Source organism: Callorhinus ursinus, unplaced genomic scaffold (assembly GCF_003265705.2).
Source record: "Callorhinus ursinus isolate GAN/ISIS: 27379988/994484 unplaced genomic scaffold, GSC_fseal_2.0 scaffold15, whole genome shotgun sequence".
Lineage (NCBI taxonomy): Eukaryota > Metazoa > Chordata > Mammalia > Carnivora > Otariidae > Callorhinus > Callorhinus ursinus.
The window spans coordinates 35,751,352-35,767,491 of record NW_027397077.1 but is presented as its reverse complement, the minus strand read 5'-3'; the positions used below and the strand labels follow the sequence as shown (position 1 = coordinate 35,767,491).

Sequence of the window (16,140 nt, the reverse complement as noted above, 5' to 3'; positions counted from 1 at the left end):
ACTGCCCCCATCCCAGATGACCAATGCTGAAAATGTGGTGTGCAGCTCTCCATGATTAGATAGACGAACAAGATATACATACATATATGTATATTTTTTCTCATTTTACAATATAATGTGAAAATTCCTTCAAGTGAACTGGTATAGAAAATAAAAAAGAAAACACTTGGTTTCTATAATTAAATAATCTGGGGAAAGATACAGCTTCAGGCATGGCTGCCTACAGAGGCTCAAACAATATCTCCATCTTTCCTTTCTCCTAGAATGATTATTTTCTTAGATAGATTCTTCCCTTGAGGGGGACAAAAAGTAGCCTTTGGCAACCCCAGGGCTACTTCCCTACTGATTTACTTTTATCAGCCAGAAGGGAGCATTTTTATCCTAATAACCCCTACACTTTCACTCTTTCACTCTGGTTGAGTTGATTTAGGTCATCTGCTTTTCTCCAAGAAATCCCCAGGGTTAGGGCAATGCAAATCCCCAAAGAGTTTAGCCCTTTGAACTAAGCATTCAGCCTTTTCAGACCTGATGAAATGAAGATGGTAAATCCCCAGGTAAAACCTGAGAGGAGCCAAGCTAGTAATAAGGTAAATGTACCCTGGGTTACCACAAATAATCAAGGTCTTACAAACATGCTAAAATATGGAAACCAAAAATCTGAAAACATAATATTCCACTAAACATAGCATGGTTATATTTTTTCATTCTTGGAGAGGTAACTTGAGCATGGAACATTAGTACCAAATGAAACTACTTACCAAAATGTATCCTGGATATCTTGGTCAGTCATCATGTGGCTGCAAGGAACAAAAGTTATTTCAGCTGGTTTAAGGTGGAGAGGACTTTATCACAAGTCTACAGTAGAAACTTAGAGAACCTGATGGTGAGAACTATAGCAAGCATAGCTGGGTCTCATACAAGAAATTGCAGTTTCTCAAGAACGTTATTGAGGATTTTAGAGTCTTCTATTATTATATTTCTCTGCACATCTGTATCACTCTCTTCTCTGCAGATAAATTTATTCCATATTCGAGAAATAAGGATGTTCATTCTCTTGCTGATAAAACTGAGGTATCTATCCCTTTTCTTTTTTAGTTAACATATAATGTATTATTTGTTTCAGGGGTACAGGTCTATGACTCATCAGTCTTACACAATTCACAGCGCTCACCATGGCACATACCCTCGCCAACATCTGTGTTTCGTGACTTGTTAATTTTAGCCATTCTGACTGGTGATATCTCATTGTGGTTTTGATTTGTATTTCCCCCAAGGCCGAAGGATGTTGAGTGCTTCTTCATGTGTCTGTTGGCCATTTGGATGTCTTCTTTGCAGAAATGTCTGTTCAGGTCTTCTGCCCATTTCTTGATTGGATTATTTGTCCTTTGGGTGTTGAGTTTGATAAGTTCTTTATAGATTTTGTATACTAGCCCTTTATCTCCTATGTCTGTCATTTGCGGATATCTTTTCCTTTTTCTGTAACTTGCCACTGGAATGTTATTTATTCAGGTTCTGATACCTCTTCCCAAAAGTGTCTTGCTAGTAGTTTTGAAACAGAAAAATGCTGACTCCGGCCCCATCTCCATGTGACCTTTTGTTTGGAATATAGCCCTCTATTTCTTCTTTTTATTTGTTTCTGTCACGGTTTCTGTGCATTAGGTAAAACAGCTGCCTCTCCCAGTCTTGAAGGTGAGGCCTTCATAGATGAATCTTCACATTTGAACCTGCCCTGGCTTTTGGCTGTCTCTCAAACCTTTGTGATTGTCCAAGCAGTCTATTTTACTTTTTCGTGACACCCCGTACTTGAGCGAGTGACAAGAGGATCAGGAGCCAGAGCCTCAGGCAGCAGCTTTATGCAGATATAGTCCTGTGGGACTGCAAGCATAAGCCTCACTGGTCACCGTGCCAGGCGACCTACAAGGTGTCCCTTGCATGGCTGTTGGAAATGTTGGGGCTCCAGACCAGTGTATGAGCTCCTTTCTGGGAGATCCTGGCCAGCGGCAGTGAGGGAGGGAGAGAAGGCAAAGATGGCGTCCTCCAGCCGTTCCCTGAAAGTCCGCAGGCACTTAGATGTGTGCTAAACCTGAAGCCTGCCCCTCAGGCTGAAACTCCAGGACAAGCACTGGGCCTGCTTCACGGAGACACTGAAGGTGTGCTTCAGTCCGCTGTCCGTGCAGTGCGCGGGGGGGTGGGAGCCTGCCAGGAACTGTGTCTGATCGTGACAGTCCCCGGGCTCGGCAGGCAAGCCCCTCGAAGAGCTCCTGGCGTTCTGGAACGAGGCAGCTGGGGGAGAGCACGTAGGAAACGCCCGCCCTCCAGGCTCTGGAAAGGTTTACTGTCCAGAGAAAGCCCCACTGGCCACCAGAGCCAGCAATGTAGAGGTGTCCTCTGGCAGCAGCTGCAAAAACCCAGGCACCAGCTCCTCTCCGGGAGACACATGCTCAGGCACGAAGCAGAGGGAGACGCCAAGCCAGCCCCTACCGGTCTGCGGCCCCTGAGAGCAGCCCAGCGGACTCCCAAACGTGTGTCCAATCAGAAGCCTGCCCCTCAGACTGACGCTCTGAGACAAGCAACGAAGCTTCTCCCACGCGAAGTTGGGCACGCTTCTTCAGCCGCTCCCACTGGGCCAGGTGAGTTGGAACGCTTAAGAGCGTCCCTTGTGCTGCTGCAGTCTTGTGGGTCTCGTGGTCGCAGCCCTGTTGGTTTTCAAAGCTAGATGTTTGGGGGGGCTCATCTCCCAGGTGCAGGTCATAATAGTTGGGGGTGTCTGACATGGGATTCAAACCCTTCATTCCTTAGGGCAAAACTCTGGGTTTTGCGTTCTTTCTGGACTACTGCACCAAGAGTGGAGTTCGTGGTGAACTTGTGCCCCACCCACTTTGTTGTGAGCCTCCTCTTTCTGCTGGATGCATAAGGATCCCTCAGCCGGTTTGTTGTTTTGTTTTGTTTTAGAGGGAGTTGTTCCAAGCTGCAGTTTCCATGTTATCATGGGAGGAGATGAGTTCAGGATCCTCTTGCATTTTCATCTTAAACAGGAACCTCATCTCCAGGTAATCTTATAACTCCAGATTGGGACCATCTGAGTAACTTAAAGTCTGTTTCTTAATTCCAAATTCTTGGACTGGGATATCCTGTGTCAAGTATGCATTCCTGGTACAATCAGCTGCAGCTGAAGGGGGTTAGTTTGCATGTTATCCAAGAGATGTCTGAGAAGATGTGGCTGAGGAAGAAATACTGGGCATCTAGCTGCAGGGGTTGGAAAAAATAGTTCTCAGACTTGATCTTGAGGCACTGTGGTTAAGCTTGCTGGTGCTGAAGGCAGACTACCTAAATTTGAGTCATAGGTCCATAACCTAGTAGCTATGTGATTGGGAGATTTTTAAAATCTCATGTGCAAATGGGAATAATGATAATACCTACTTCATAGGGTTGCTCTGAACAACAAAGAAGCTAATTAAGCTAAAACTCTTAGATTCATGGTTGGCACACAGTAAGCACTAAATAAATATTAGCTGTTATTAAAATAGTAGGTCTGTAAGATCTGTGTCCAAACTGACAATTTCAGACAAGGACTCAGTGAGTGCATTGAATGAATTGTACAGCAAGGAGTACTGCAAATAGATTATCCATGATCTCGGGTCTTAGTAATCAAAAGTACAGGGACTGAAGACTAAAATTCTCCTTGAGGGCAAAGCTCCCTGGCCCCCATGTTTATGAACCCCTGGTTAACCTAGCAGCTACTACACATTGCACTAGGGAGATCTGCTTCAGCCTCCAATGGACTGGTTCTGTTTAAAACTCCTTGTTAAACTGCTGAGACTATTCTTGATCAACTTTATATGGAGTGAAAACCTGTCCACTGAAGTGGTGGGTGGGTGAAGGCCAACATGGCGTATCCTCATTAAGGCAGGGAGTGAAAGGCAAGAACGCCAATTATAGCAGCCTGCAGCCCCTGTGCAGATGCTGCCATCAGGGGCTACCAGCCATTCTTGCCTCAGGGTACCAGATAATAACTTCAGAATAGGAACCTGGACAGCCAGCCAGGCTCAGCTTCTACTCCACAGAACATGGACATGAAAGGCAATACCTTCCAGAACAACAAAAATGTCCTGAAAGCAGCAGGGAGATGGAGTATTTAATAGGTATGTTCTCCTGGTAGGCGGGTGTCAAGGAAGATGGTCTCTGGTTGCTCATTAAATGTTACCAAGACATTGAGACAGAGACGGCACAAGGGGCTGCAGAAAAACTCAAACACTGTTTCACAGCCAGGATGAGTGGACAGGTTTCGTTAGAATAAACTTGGCTATCTCATGAGAGGTTCTGTCTTCTGAAGGCACCACAGGTGTGGGATGAAATTACAGAGAAAGTCAAGAAGAGTTTAACAAGTTCACAGATATTCTTAATACAGGTAAAAGTTAGGAAAAGTCAGGCTCCACTTTCACTGGCTCTGTGGTCCTGCCTCCCCCAGGACATTGGTTATAACCTTAATAATTATAGGGTACTTTGGAAAAGACTTTTCAGGACTTGTGTTTCAATGCAGGACTCTTTTGAAAATCAACCCACATAGACGAGGTCAACCTGATCCTGTAAATAAAATGGAAAGCACAGTGCCTGGAATACAGTAAACATTCAAAACTCTGGCCACTTTTTTCTTTCCCTGTTTTGTGTAACTTGCCATCTGGAGTAAGAGTTCCTCATTTATTTCTTTATATTTATTTGACATACATGTATATAGTGTAACTATGTGCCAGGCAACCTTCTTAGCACTTTATATATAATACTGCATTTAATCCTTACAATAGATCTATAGGGTAGGGTCAGTTATAAACACTGCTTTACAAATAGAGAAACTGAAAATCAACTGGGTAAATTTAAAGTTCTAATTGGCTTTATTAAATGGTTCTTGAACTGGCAGCATCCCATCTAGCAAAGAGAGGGATGCTCTGAGTTGCGCAAAATGGAAGGTTTTTGTAAGAAGGGGGTGGGGCAAGAAAGTTATTAGCTAAAGTAAAGAGAATTGTTTCAGGCAGGATCACCTTCCCTTTGTGGGGGGGAACAGGAAGTCTTATTAAACAGACTAACTCATCTTCCTTTGGAGAATGGAGAAGGCGCATGTGACAGATAACCTCACTGATGCTGATCAGAAAATTCCTGACTGACTGGTTAAGACTACATTTCTGGGGGAGGTTGAAATTACAATTAGATTAGACATTAAGCCTGGTTTACTAACTTGGGGACTTAATTTAAGTGATGCCATTTTGTACCTGTGGTTTTCTTTTCTTTTTAATACTAGTAGACGGTGAAGCCAGAATTCGAAGCTAAAAATGTATGTTTTTGGTCATTAATAGTGGTCTCTGTTCTTTGAGGACAGAGAGGAAATATATTTATCTCTGTTTTATTTGGCCTCAGGTAGTTCCTCACCCCTAGGAGGCATTCAGTATCTGCTTACTGAACGTTGGAAGAGCAAGCAATACACCTTCCTAAGACCCTGGTACATACCTTTCCCATGTGCACCAAAAGGATTCAGATTCTCACTTAAGAACTTAGAAGAAAAATAACTTAATGGAAAGAAGTAGCTGCTTGCCTGTTTGCTATACCACTTCAGATGGAGACGAGACAGCAAGTGCAATCATAAAAATGTAGAGTTTTAATTCCATTTTCCAAGCACAGAACCAAAATTCAGAAGCTCTATATTGAATCATCTTATCCAATTCCCAGGCTGCTTCCACTTCTCTGTTTGAATCCCTGCTTCTGCCACAGTGGGACAAAAGACATCTTCTGTTAGGATGCTCTTTTTTTATGAGTCTTTTTGTTGCAAGGGGGGGTGAGTCCATCTTCAGGTACAGCTGGATTGCAGACTTTAATGGTCTTGTTGGTATTTGGTTACTCTTCCCTGTCTTCCATCTGCCTTTTTCAATTCTGGTGCTGCATTCTAAGATTCCCCCTTCAACGTAGTCAAACAGCTACATTAGCATGAGATTTTATGCTTCCTCATTTTTATAGCCCATGGGAAAGACAGACTTTCTCAGGAATTCTACACAGTTTTGTTATAATGCATAGGTTTGGGTTGGGTTATATGCCATCTATGAAAAAAATCAATAACCACTTTGGATCATGGGAATCAAGTTAACAATCACTTTGAATCAAGGGACTCTGATGTACTGATTGATTTGGGTCAGGGCTAAGTGCTCTACTGCAATAGATTAGTGGCTTTGCAAACAAGTGCTTCACAGTATTGACACAACAGTTGTTCCTGCAGATGCAAACAACCTCCTTAATAGCTTCCACATTTTTTTCTCGTCCACCCTCCCACTTTTCCACCTTCAAGGTTTGTCTTTCTAAGGACATTTTCATTTGGCTTTAAACTTGCCCTTATTGGAAAATCTAATGGCCATGGGCAGGATCCTGAGACATATAAGAGTGGGAACAGAGTTTTGTCATCTTAAAAGAATTATCAGCCAAGGTTTATTCCCTGAACTACTTATAAGCATCTTTTCTCTCTCTCTTCCCAAAATGCCAAAATGAATCAATTGCTTACAGACAGATAAATACATCTCCCTAGTTGTTAGATTCAAAGATGAGGTTTTTGATGCATTTCCTATTCCCACAGAAGAAGGAAGTCATATAAGGGGACTCCTTGTACTGTCAGGTTGGGAATAAATAAGAAGCTACCATTACACTTTAAAAATAATTTCTACAAGCAAATTTGAGTAGAAACAATGTTATTTGTGAGAATTTATAAGAGTTAAAGTAATAATACAATGAACACTTTTACCTAGCTCTCACCTAAGAAGATACACTAACATTACTTTTGAAGGTACCTGTGTGTTCCTCTTTTATCCTATCTCAGGTTCCCATGATTTTCATTAAATTTTACCAAACAGCATTCCCCTAAACAACTTACTGATCAGTTTTGCAGATTTCAAATCTACTTAATAAAATCTTAACAATTATATTTTATTGTGACTTGCTTTTTCACTCATTGTATTTCCAAGAATCATCCACATTATTATACATAGCTATAGTTCATTTCACTGATATATGATATTCAACTGAATGACTAGTCCTCAATTTATCCAATCTATTCTTGATAGATATTTGTACCATTTTCATTATTTGGCATTTATTAACATTTTCACACGTGTCCTGATAGAAGAGTGGAATCATTTCTTTAGGGATTATCCTAGGGGCTATTTTGCTGGATCATAGGGCTTGCCCATCTTCAAATTTACTACATAATGCCAAGTTGTGTGACAAATTGATCAAAACAATAGACACTTCCACAAACAATGTGTCTGTGTTTGAGTAGATCCACACTCATGCCGACATTGATGTTGAAGTACTTTTCTTTTAATTCCTTTTTTATTTTGGAACAATTTTAGATTTACAGAAAACTTGTGAAGAGAGTATAGTATACCCCCATACCAAGTTTTTTCCATTAACTTTAGTATACTACATTATTATAGTTAATGAACCAGTAATATTGAAACATTGTCATTAATGAAAGTCTATACTGTATTCAGATTTTCTTAGTGGTTTCCTAATGTCCTATTACAGTTCCAGGATATCATTGAAGATACCATATTATATTTAGTCCTTGTGTCTCCTTAGACTCTTCTTGGTTGTGACAGTTAATCAGACTTTCTTTGTTTTTTATGATCTTGACAGTTTGGGAGAGTACTGGTCAGGTATTTTGTAGACTATCTCTCCATTGGGATTTGTCTGATGTTTGTTCTCATGATTACACTGGGACTAGGTATTCTTGGGAAGAAGACCACAGAGGTAGAGTGCCATTCTCATCGCATGACAGCAACACATATGCGACCAACATGACTTATCACTGCTGGTGTTGACCTTGATCACCTGGCCTAGGTAGTGTTTGTCAGATTTCTTAACTGTAAAGTTACTCTTTTTCCCCTTCTTCCATAATTGTACTATTTGAAAGGACATCACTGTGTGCAGCACCACACAGTTAAGGAGAGGAGAGATATACTCCAGCTCCCTGAGGGTGGCATATCTATAAAAATTATTTGGAATTTTTCTACATGGGAGATTATACTATTCTATTTATTCAAATATTTACATGATTGATGTAAATTCATCTATATTTATATTATAGTTTGGTTATAATTCAGTACTATTTTATTTATTGTGCTGCTCAAACTGCTCTAACTTTGGCTATTGGTAGTTCTTTGAAAGACTTTTTAATTTTGTCAGGATGAGTGAGTGACATATGGTATCTCCTTAGGGTTTCAATTTACATTTTTGTAACCCTCTACTCTGAGAATCACACTTGCTAATTTTTCTATTGGATTGTAGGTGTTTTCTTCTCATTTGTTTCTATTTCTTTCTTTTATGCTAAATAATTATTTTTAGTTATATATGTTGGAGATATTAGATAGTGTCTCCCAATTTGGGGCTTCTCTTTTATTTATGGACATTTTTGACATGCTGAAATTCTTAGTTCTAATATAAATAAATGTTGATATTTTTCTTTATGGTTTGCAGCATTGAAAGATTAGTTAAAAATCTCTTCTGTTCCTGGGGCACCTGGGTGGCTCAGTTGGTTAAGCATCCAACTCTCAGTTTCAGCACAGGTCCTGATCTCAGGAGCCTGAGATTGAGCCCCAAGTCAGGCTCTGCACTCAGTGAGGAGTCTGCCTTAGATTCTCTCCCTCCCTCTGCCCCTCTCCCTGCTCACACACCCTCTCTCTCTCAAATAAATAAATAAATACAATCTTTTAAAAAAAAATCTCTTCACTTCCTGAGATCATAAAGATATTCTCCAAAATATTCTTTTGTAGATTGCCTTTCACCTAAATGAAATTGATATGTGTACATAGTGTGAGGTAGGGGTCCGATTTCTATTTTTTCCATGTAGATAATTAATTATCTCAGCACCATTTATTGAAAGTAAATTATTTTGCCAATGATCTAAGAATATTTCAATAGTGTTTTAAATTGAGTTTCCACAATTGTGTGGATCCTTGTCTAGAATCAATATTTTATTCCATTCTTCAACTTTCTCTCCCTCTTAGAATGTCACATGTACTTAATTACTAAAGCTGTATATATCTATCTACTTTATTTTTTTTTTATTTAGTAAGGAAAGTTATTCAAACATGTCATCTTCAGGACTAACTTGGACATTCTTTGCCATTTGCTTTACATAAAAATTCTAGTATCTTTTTGTCAATTTCCACAAAGATCAAACCAAAACATAGCAAAAGAGTTGATGGAATTTAATCTATAGATCAAGTTGGAGACAATCTCTGTACAATATTGAGTTCTTTGCAATATTCTAATCCATGTATGTGGCATATCCCTCCATTAAAGTATTGTTAGTGTCTTTCAATGAGTTTTTAGGATTTTTTCCATAACAACATTGTCTTTTTTTAAAAAAAGAATCTCTGTACAGCTAACATCTATTAAGACCACCTGGTCCATAGAATAGACTAAATATGTATTTGATAAAAGGAAGAAAATAAGAAATAGAGGGAAGGAAGAAAGATAAGCAGGGACCGTGTCTTCTAGGGCCTTGAAAGCCAATGTTAAATTCTGTCCAGGAGATGGGAAATCAGTAAAGAGTTTTAGGGAAATTAAAAAAAAAATCAAATATATCTGGCAGTCTCAAGAAAAATGAATTAGGGAGGAACAAGAATGAAGGTAGTAAGATCAGTTGAAAGGAACTGCACTGCTCAGATGAACCATTTGTAGAAAGTCTGCAGTGTCAAGCAAGGTTGGAAAGAGATATTTATGTATTTGGCATGGAGAAAATAAAGGAGTGACTTATTGAGAAAGCAAACAATTTTAGGAATATTCTATATAAGAATGCACTATAATTTATATCTGAAAAAGTTAGAGCAATTTAAAATTATTCTTTTAGAGGTTTCAGTTCTACTCTGGAACTTCAAGAACTTGGTCAATCATTCATAAGGTATAACAACTTGAGAGTTTAAGTTCCTATGTGTATGTCATTTTATCCAAACTGGTTATTTCTTCATTTTATAGGACTTATTTCCTCATTTTTATATGACTTAATTTGATTTAGATCACTGAAGTGCCACCTAATAACAAAGGGTTATGATTATATCTTTTCAGGTATAAGAATAACCTTGGTATTGAAACAGAACTGGCCTGATAGACACTAGATGAGTTTAAAGTTGCAAATTTGGAGGATATTCTCACTTTCTTTGGATAGGAGATATGGATAAAACAGATGGAAATTACTAGATGAGGAGAGATTGGTGAGAATGGAGAGAGAAAAAATAGTATTCTACATGTAGACTCCTATCATTAATTTAATCAAGATTTCCATAATATTTTCCACTCATGGCTCAACTAACATCCTATGTGCCATAAGGTAGCAGCATAGTTAGACCATTACATGAATCCTACTGTTGGACAAATCCAATGCCTGACTCATCTTTGAGCTCCCAGTGTCCAGAATGGGGCTTTGCACATAATAAGTGCGTAATACAGCATGGAGCACTGGGTGTTATATTCAAACAATGAATCATGGAACACTACACCAAAAACTAATGATGTAATGTATGGTGACTAACATAATAAAATAAAATTAATTTAAAAAAAATAAGTGCCCAATACAGCTGATGTTTCAAAGGGAATAGTTCTATCATTTTACTTGAAAGAGCCAGTGATTTGTAGGCACATGCTTATTGTCCCCCTGGAGGTACTCCAGCCCTGCAAATGACCATTTTTGCTGGGTTCCTGGGATCCCCATTAGGTACCAAAAGGGTTCTTATTTGATCTACTCAGAAATAGCTTCATAAGAAGGCATCAAAATTAGGTCATGTTGGTATTGAAAAGTATCAGGAAATGGAGGCAGATTTAAATGTTTGTACTATTTATATGAATATCAAAATCATTTTGTCAAAAGATCAAGAAACAAAGTATCAGTTGGTCTCTTCTCTTTTAGAATTAGCCTTTCATAAATAATTCTTCTGTTTGTGGCTGGTTAGTTGAAGCCAAGAGCTGACTTCTCTGAGACAAATTTCAGTTTTTCGCCCTCTTAAAATGAGGTATTTGAGAAGCAATACCACTTACAATTCAAATCAGGCCAAAGAGGCACAATTAGCATTTTTTCCAAGATTTAGTTATGAATGTTTTCAAACATACAAAGTTGTTTATTGGCAAAGTTGAAAGAATTTCACAATAAACATAAAAATACCTGCCGCCTACATTCTATCACTAATATTTCACTAAACTTGTTTTGTTGTATATCTATCCATTGATCCATATCTCTATCCATGTGTAAGTCCTTCTCATGTTTAAGCATTTCAGACTCATTGCAAACATCATTAGGCTTTCCTCAAATATCTCAGCATGCCTACCATTTACTAAAAAATTGTAAGACACTGCACTGACCACCTCATGGATTATGTATAATGAGACAGTAGTAGTTCTCCAAAGGGTGGGCTGCTGTGCAAATGACATATAGCCATTACCAGAACCTGAGCCAGGATTTTCTGATTTTCTGTCTTCTTTGCTAACACCAAACCTTGCCATCAAGATTGGGAGTGCTCAACTTGTTGCATAGATCATAATTAGTATTGTGTATTATAAGATAGAGAAGTTATTTAAATAGAGAAGCTTTCATGTAAGATATGTAACTTGGCTGGATCATGAGCTACAAGTAGAATTTCAATACTGATGCATCTAGCACAGGGCTCTGCCCAAAGGAAATACTTTAATGAATTTTCAAATCTATTTTAATATTTGTACACATCCTTCACTCATTCAGTACTTATCTAACATGATTAACCTGAATTAGTGTAAACATCTTTTACTCCCCAGAGCCCTTGCTCTGTGCTTCTTTCTCTGATGCTCAAAGTTTATACAGTATAAAATAAAAAATAAGAACCTACTTTTTCCCCACATTAGTAATGTGCTTCCATTCTCTGCTTCTCATGCTGACATTTTAATTATTGTATATACATCTTACAGAGTATAATGTGCATAATCTGGTAACTGTCCTTCCTGCCCTATTTAGGAGTTGTGGTTTTTAAGTAAAGGAAAAAGAATAAGTATTAGGGCAGGAATTTAACTAGTCACTTCAAAAATCAATATCTATGCAGCAGAGGCTGGGTAAACAGTTTTTTGGCTAGTGTGTTGAACACCTTTTAAGTGATAATATGTGTATCTGTGCCTCGTCTGCTACCATTATGATTAATAATTTTGCTTTCAGTTTCAAAGAGGAAAATCTAATAATCTGGTAATAGATCCATCCAGAAAGTGCCAGGTTAACTGATTTTCCCAACTATTGGCCAATACATTGATATTGTAGTAAGTCTTAGTTTCTTCAACATATATGAGACGAACTATATGTAAAGTCACTGATGCTATTTTTTACCTATGATTGGCTACTCAGCACCTAACAATGGTCCTGGTACATTCTATAAATATGTTTAATATGTACATCTTACACTATTATTTACTCTAACTGCAAAATCATTTTGAAATATATGAATATAATGGTGTACTTTAATATTACTATAGACTATAATAACATGAAATCAAAACCTACAAGAGTATACAGAATAGGTAGTTACTTTCCTAGGGTTGCTGTAATAAACTGCCACAAACTTGATGGCTAAAAAAACAGAAATTCATTCTCTCACAGTTCCAGAGGCTAAAAGTCTGAAATCTAGGTGTTGGCAGGACTCCACTCCTTTCTGGGACTCTGGGGGAGAATTCTGCCTTGCATCCACCAGCTTTTGGTGGCTCCAGACATTCCTTGTGGATGTATTACTCTGATTTCTGTCTCTGTCTTTACCTGGACCGCTCCTCTGTATCTCTGTGCCCTTCTCTTGTCTGTCTCAAATCTCCCTCAGCTTTTCTTTTATAAGGAAACTTGTCTTTGGATTTAGGGCCCACTCAGATAATAAACCTCATCTTGACCTTCTTAATTCCACCTGCAAAGACCCCTTTTCTAAGGAAGCTCACATTCACAGATTGTATGGGTTAGGACATGGACATAACTTTCTGAGGGCCACATTGAACCCACTACTCATTCAGTATTTTGTTATACATTCATAGTACTTTACTGTGGAATAATGCAAATCAAGAGAATAGTGCGCAGCAAAGATTTTATTTATTTATTTATTTATTTAAATATTTTTTTTATTATGTTATGTTAGTCACCCTACAGTACATCACTAGTTTTTGATGTAGTGTTCCATGATTTCATTGTTTGTGCATAACACCCAGTGCTCCACGCAGAACGTGCCCTCTTTAATACCCATCACCAGGCTAACCCACCCCCTCCATCCCTCTCCCCTCTAGAACCCTCAGTTTGTTTCTCAGAGTCCGTTGTCTCTCATGGTTCCTCTCCCCCTCCTTTCCTTGCTTCTCCTAATGTCCTCCATGCTATTCCTTATGGTCCACAAATAAGTGAAACCATATGATAATTGACTTTTTCTCCTCCAGTTCCATCCGTGCTGATGCAAAAGTCGGGTATTCATCCTTTCTGATGGCTGAATAATATCCCATTGTGTGTACGGACCAGATCTTCTTTATCCATTCATCTGTTGAAGGGCATCTTGGCTCTTTCCACAGTTTGACTATTGCGGACATTGCTGCTATGAACATTGGGGTGCATATGGCCCTTCTTTTTACTACATCTGTATCTTTGGGGTAAATACCTAGTAGTGCAATTGCTGGGTCATAGGGTAGCTCTATTTTTAACTTTTTGAGGAACCTCCACACTGTTTTCCAAAGTGGCTGTACCAACTTTCATTCCCACCAACAGTGTAAGAGGGTTCCCCTTTCTCCACAACCTCTCCAACATTTGTTGTTTCTTGTCTTGTCAATTTCTGCCATTCTAACTGGTATAAGGTGGTATCTCAATGTGGTTTTGATTTGAATTTCCCTGATGGCTACTGATGTTGAACATTTTTTCATGTGTCTGTTAGGCATTCATATGTCTTCTTTGGAGAAGTGTCTGTTCATGTCTTCTGCCCATTTTTTGACTTGACTATTTATTTTTTGGGTGTTGAATCTGAGAAGTTCTTTATAGATCTTGGATACCAGCCTTTTATCTGTAGGGTCATTTGAAAATATCTTCTCCCATTCCATGGGTTGTCTCTCTGTTTTGTTGACTGTTTCCTTTGTGCAGCAAAGACTTTAAATGAACATACCGTATTTAAGGAACTGCTGAGAAGTATAGCCGATGTATTTTTAACTGAGACTGCAATTTCCCTTTGTTAATATCTTTGCTCTGTATAATGTATCTGGAACTCAAATCATCTGAAAAATGTAGTAAACTATTGGTGTAAAGAAAATTTCATTATTTACCACCAACAAAATTAAGTTAAAACTACTATAGATCTTAAAGCTGCAATTGTAATTACAGAAACAACTTATTAGAACATCTCCTCTATGAAGGTGGGAATCACTGAGCAACTCTTCAAAATTTCTATAACCAAGGTTGTTGGCCACTAAACTGCAATCAGTACATTTATGAGACACAAGAGTTAACATAAAAACTATGCATCTAATAGCTTTATTGATACTTTTCCCTCCTCTAAGTGAGAACATCAAGTGAAATATATGGATTGAACATTTTTTTCAGTAATTTAATGACAACTGAATTTGGCACATATTAAAGGGATGTATGTAACCAATAGCTTGAATTAAGATTAATATTCTTTCATGTTTTTCTTCTTTCATTCCCTGAGCAACCTCTAAGTTAATGACTCCATAGAAACCTAACACAATTATTTGTGTGGCAAGACTGAAAGCTATTCTGGACCAAAGGTATGATATGAATTATATTTGCTTTTGTGTCGGGGGGGAATCATTCTTTCTGAGCTGTGCAATAGCAGATGACTGTGCTTTCATTTTATTTAGTGGACACTGCCCCCAGATTGGAGCTGTAGGTTGACTGATTATTTTCGTTTTTCTATGCCATTCTGAACTCGTATCTGTTTTCTGATCCTCCATAGATATTTTAGAAGGATGGTAGTCAAATGCCATCAAACTGAAAGCTGAATTTGGCAGGGCTTTGATATGTGAAGATAGGGGTAAGGTAAGGTCTTTTAGAAGCAGTAAATAGTGTAAAACAAGACAGAGAAGCCAAAGATATGTCCAAGAGGCCTGGGTGAGGAGATCACAGGTAGAGGAAGACCCATTGGTTGCTTCACTACAGGATACAAAGGGAAATGAATGGGACATGGGAAGGGAGGAGGAGGAGTGTGCAGTGGGGTGGGGGAATGGTGACAAAGATTGCTGAAAACATCCAGATTGAATGTTCACCATCAGGCACCACATGGTTGAAACAAATGTCCACTTCTCTCTACTTTTTAGGGTGTTCTACAGTTATTTTGTCCAAATGGAGCTCTAGCATTTCATTGTCTCAGGTGTGAGGAAATACAGTCTACAGGTCATAGAATTAGTTTACCCATTTGAAAGATATTTGTTGAGTATCTACGATGCCTACCAGGAAAACAAACAAACAAACAAACAAACTATATATACCTCTACTTCCCTTTCCCATCCATTCCTCACAGGATAGCCAAGAATGAACCAGATAGTGGTATTATCATGTATAAGGGACCCACAGAAAGTCAGAAGGATCTTCTGATCCTGGTTCAGCCTCAAGCTGTGTTATGTCAAAGAGTTGAATTGGATGAGATACAGTTTTAATTTTGGACTGGCCTGTTCTTTTTAAATCCTAAAAATGAGGCCATTTTGTAAATATACGAAAGTTTCCAGAGGAGCTATGTGATTTACTCAGGGCGTGGTGGTACCAAACAACATGTGCTAGAAGGCACTTTTTAAAAAATATGGACAGAGATGGGTGCCTGGGTGGCTCAGTTGGTTAAGCGACTGCCTTCGGCTCAAGTCATGATCCTGGAGTCCCAGGATCAAGTCCCACATCGGGCTCCCTGCTCAGCAGGGAGTCTGCTTCTCCCTCTGACCCTCCTCCCTCTCATGCTCTCTATCTCTCATTCTCTCTCTCTCAAATAAATAAATGAAACCTTTAAAAAAAATATGGACAGAGAAAAATGAAGGGGCTATCTGTTTGCATCCTACTGAGTCCAGCCCTCTCTTATATTGATTACAGGTTTGCAATTATAGAAATGAGAGCTATGAAGGAAATGAGCATAGTCCCTCAAA

At 38.7% G+C, this 16,140-nt stretch overlaps 1 long non-coding RNA gene across 1 annotated transcript in view; it reads right to left on the bottom strand.

The window, feature by feature from the left end:
* Window positions 1-699: 699 nt before the first annotated feature.
* LOC141374251 (uncharacterized) overlaps window positions 700-16,140 on the bottom strand; it is a 38,962-nt gene continuing 23,521 nt past the window's right edge. The window contains exon 3 of the long non-coding RNA XR_012380995.1: window positions 700-797. This is a non-coding gene — a long non-coding RNA (uncharacterized lncRNA). The remainder of the gene's footprint in view (window positions 798-16,140) is intronic.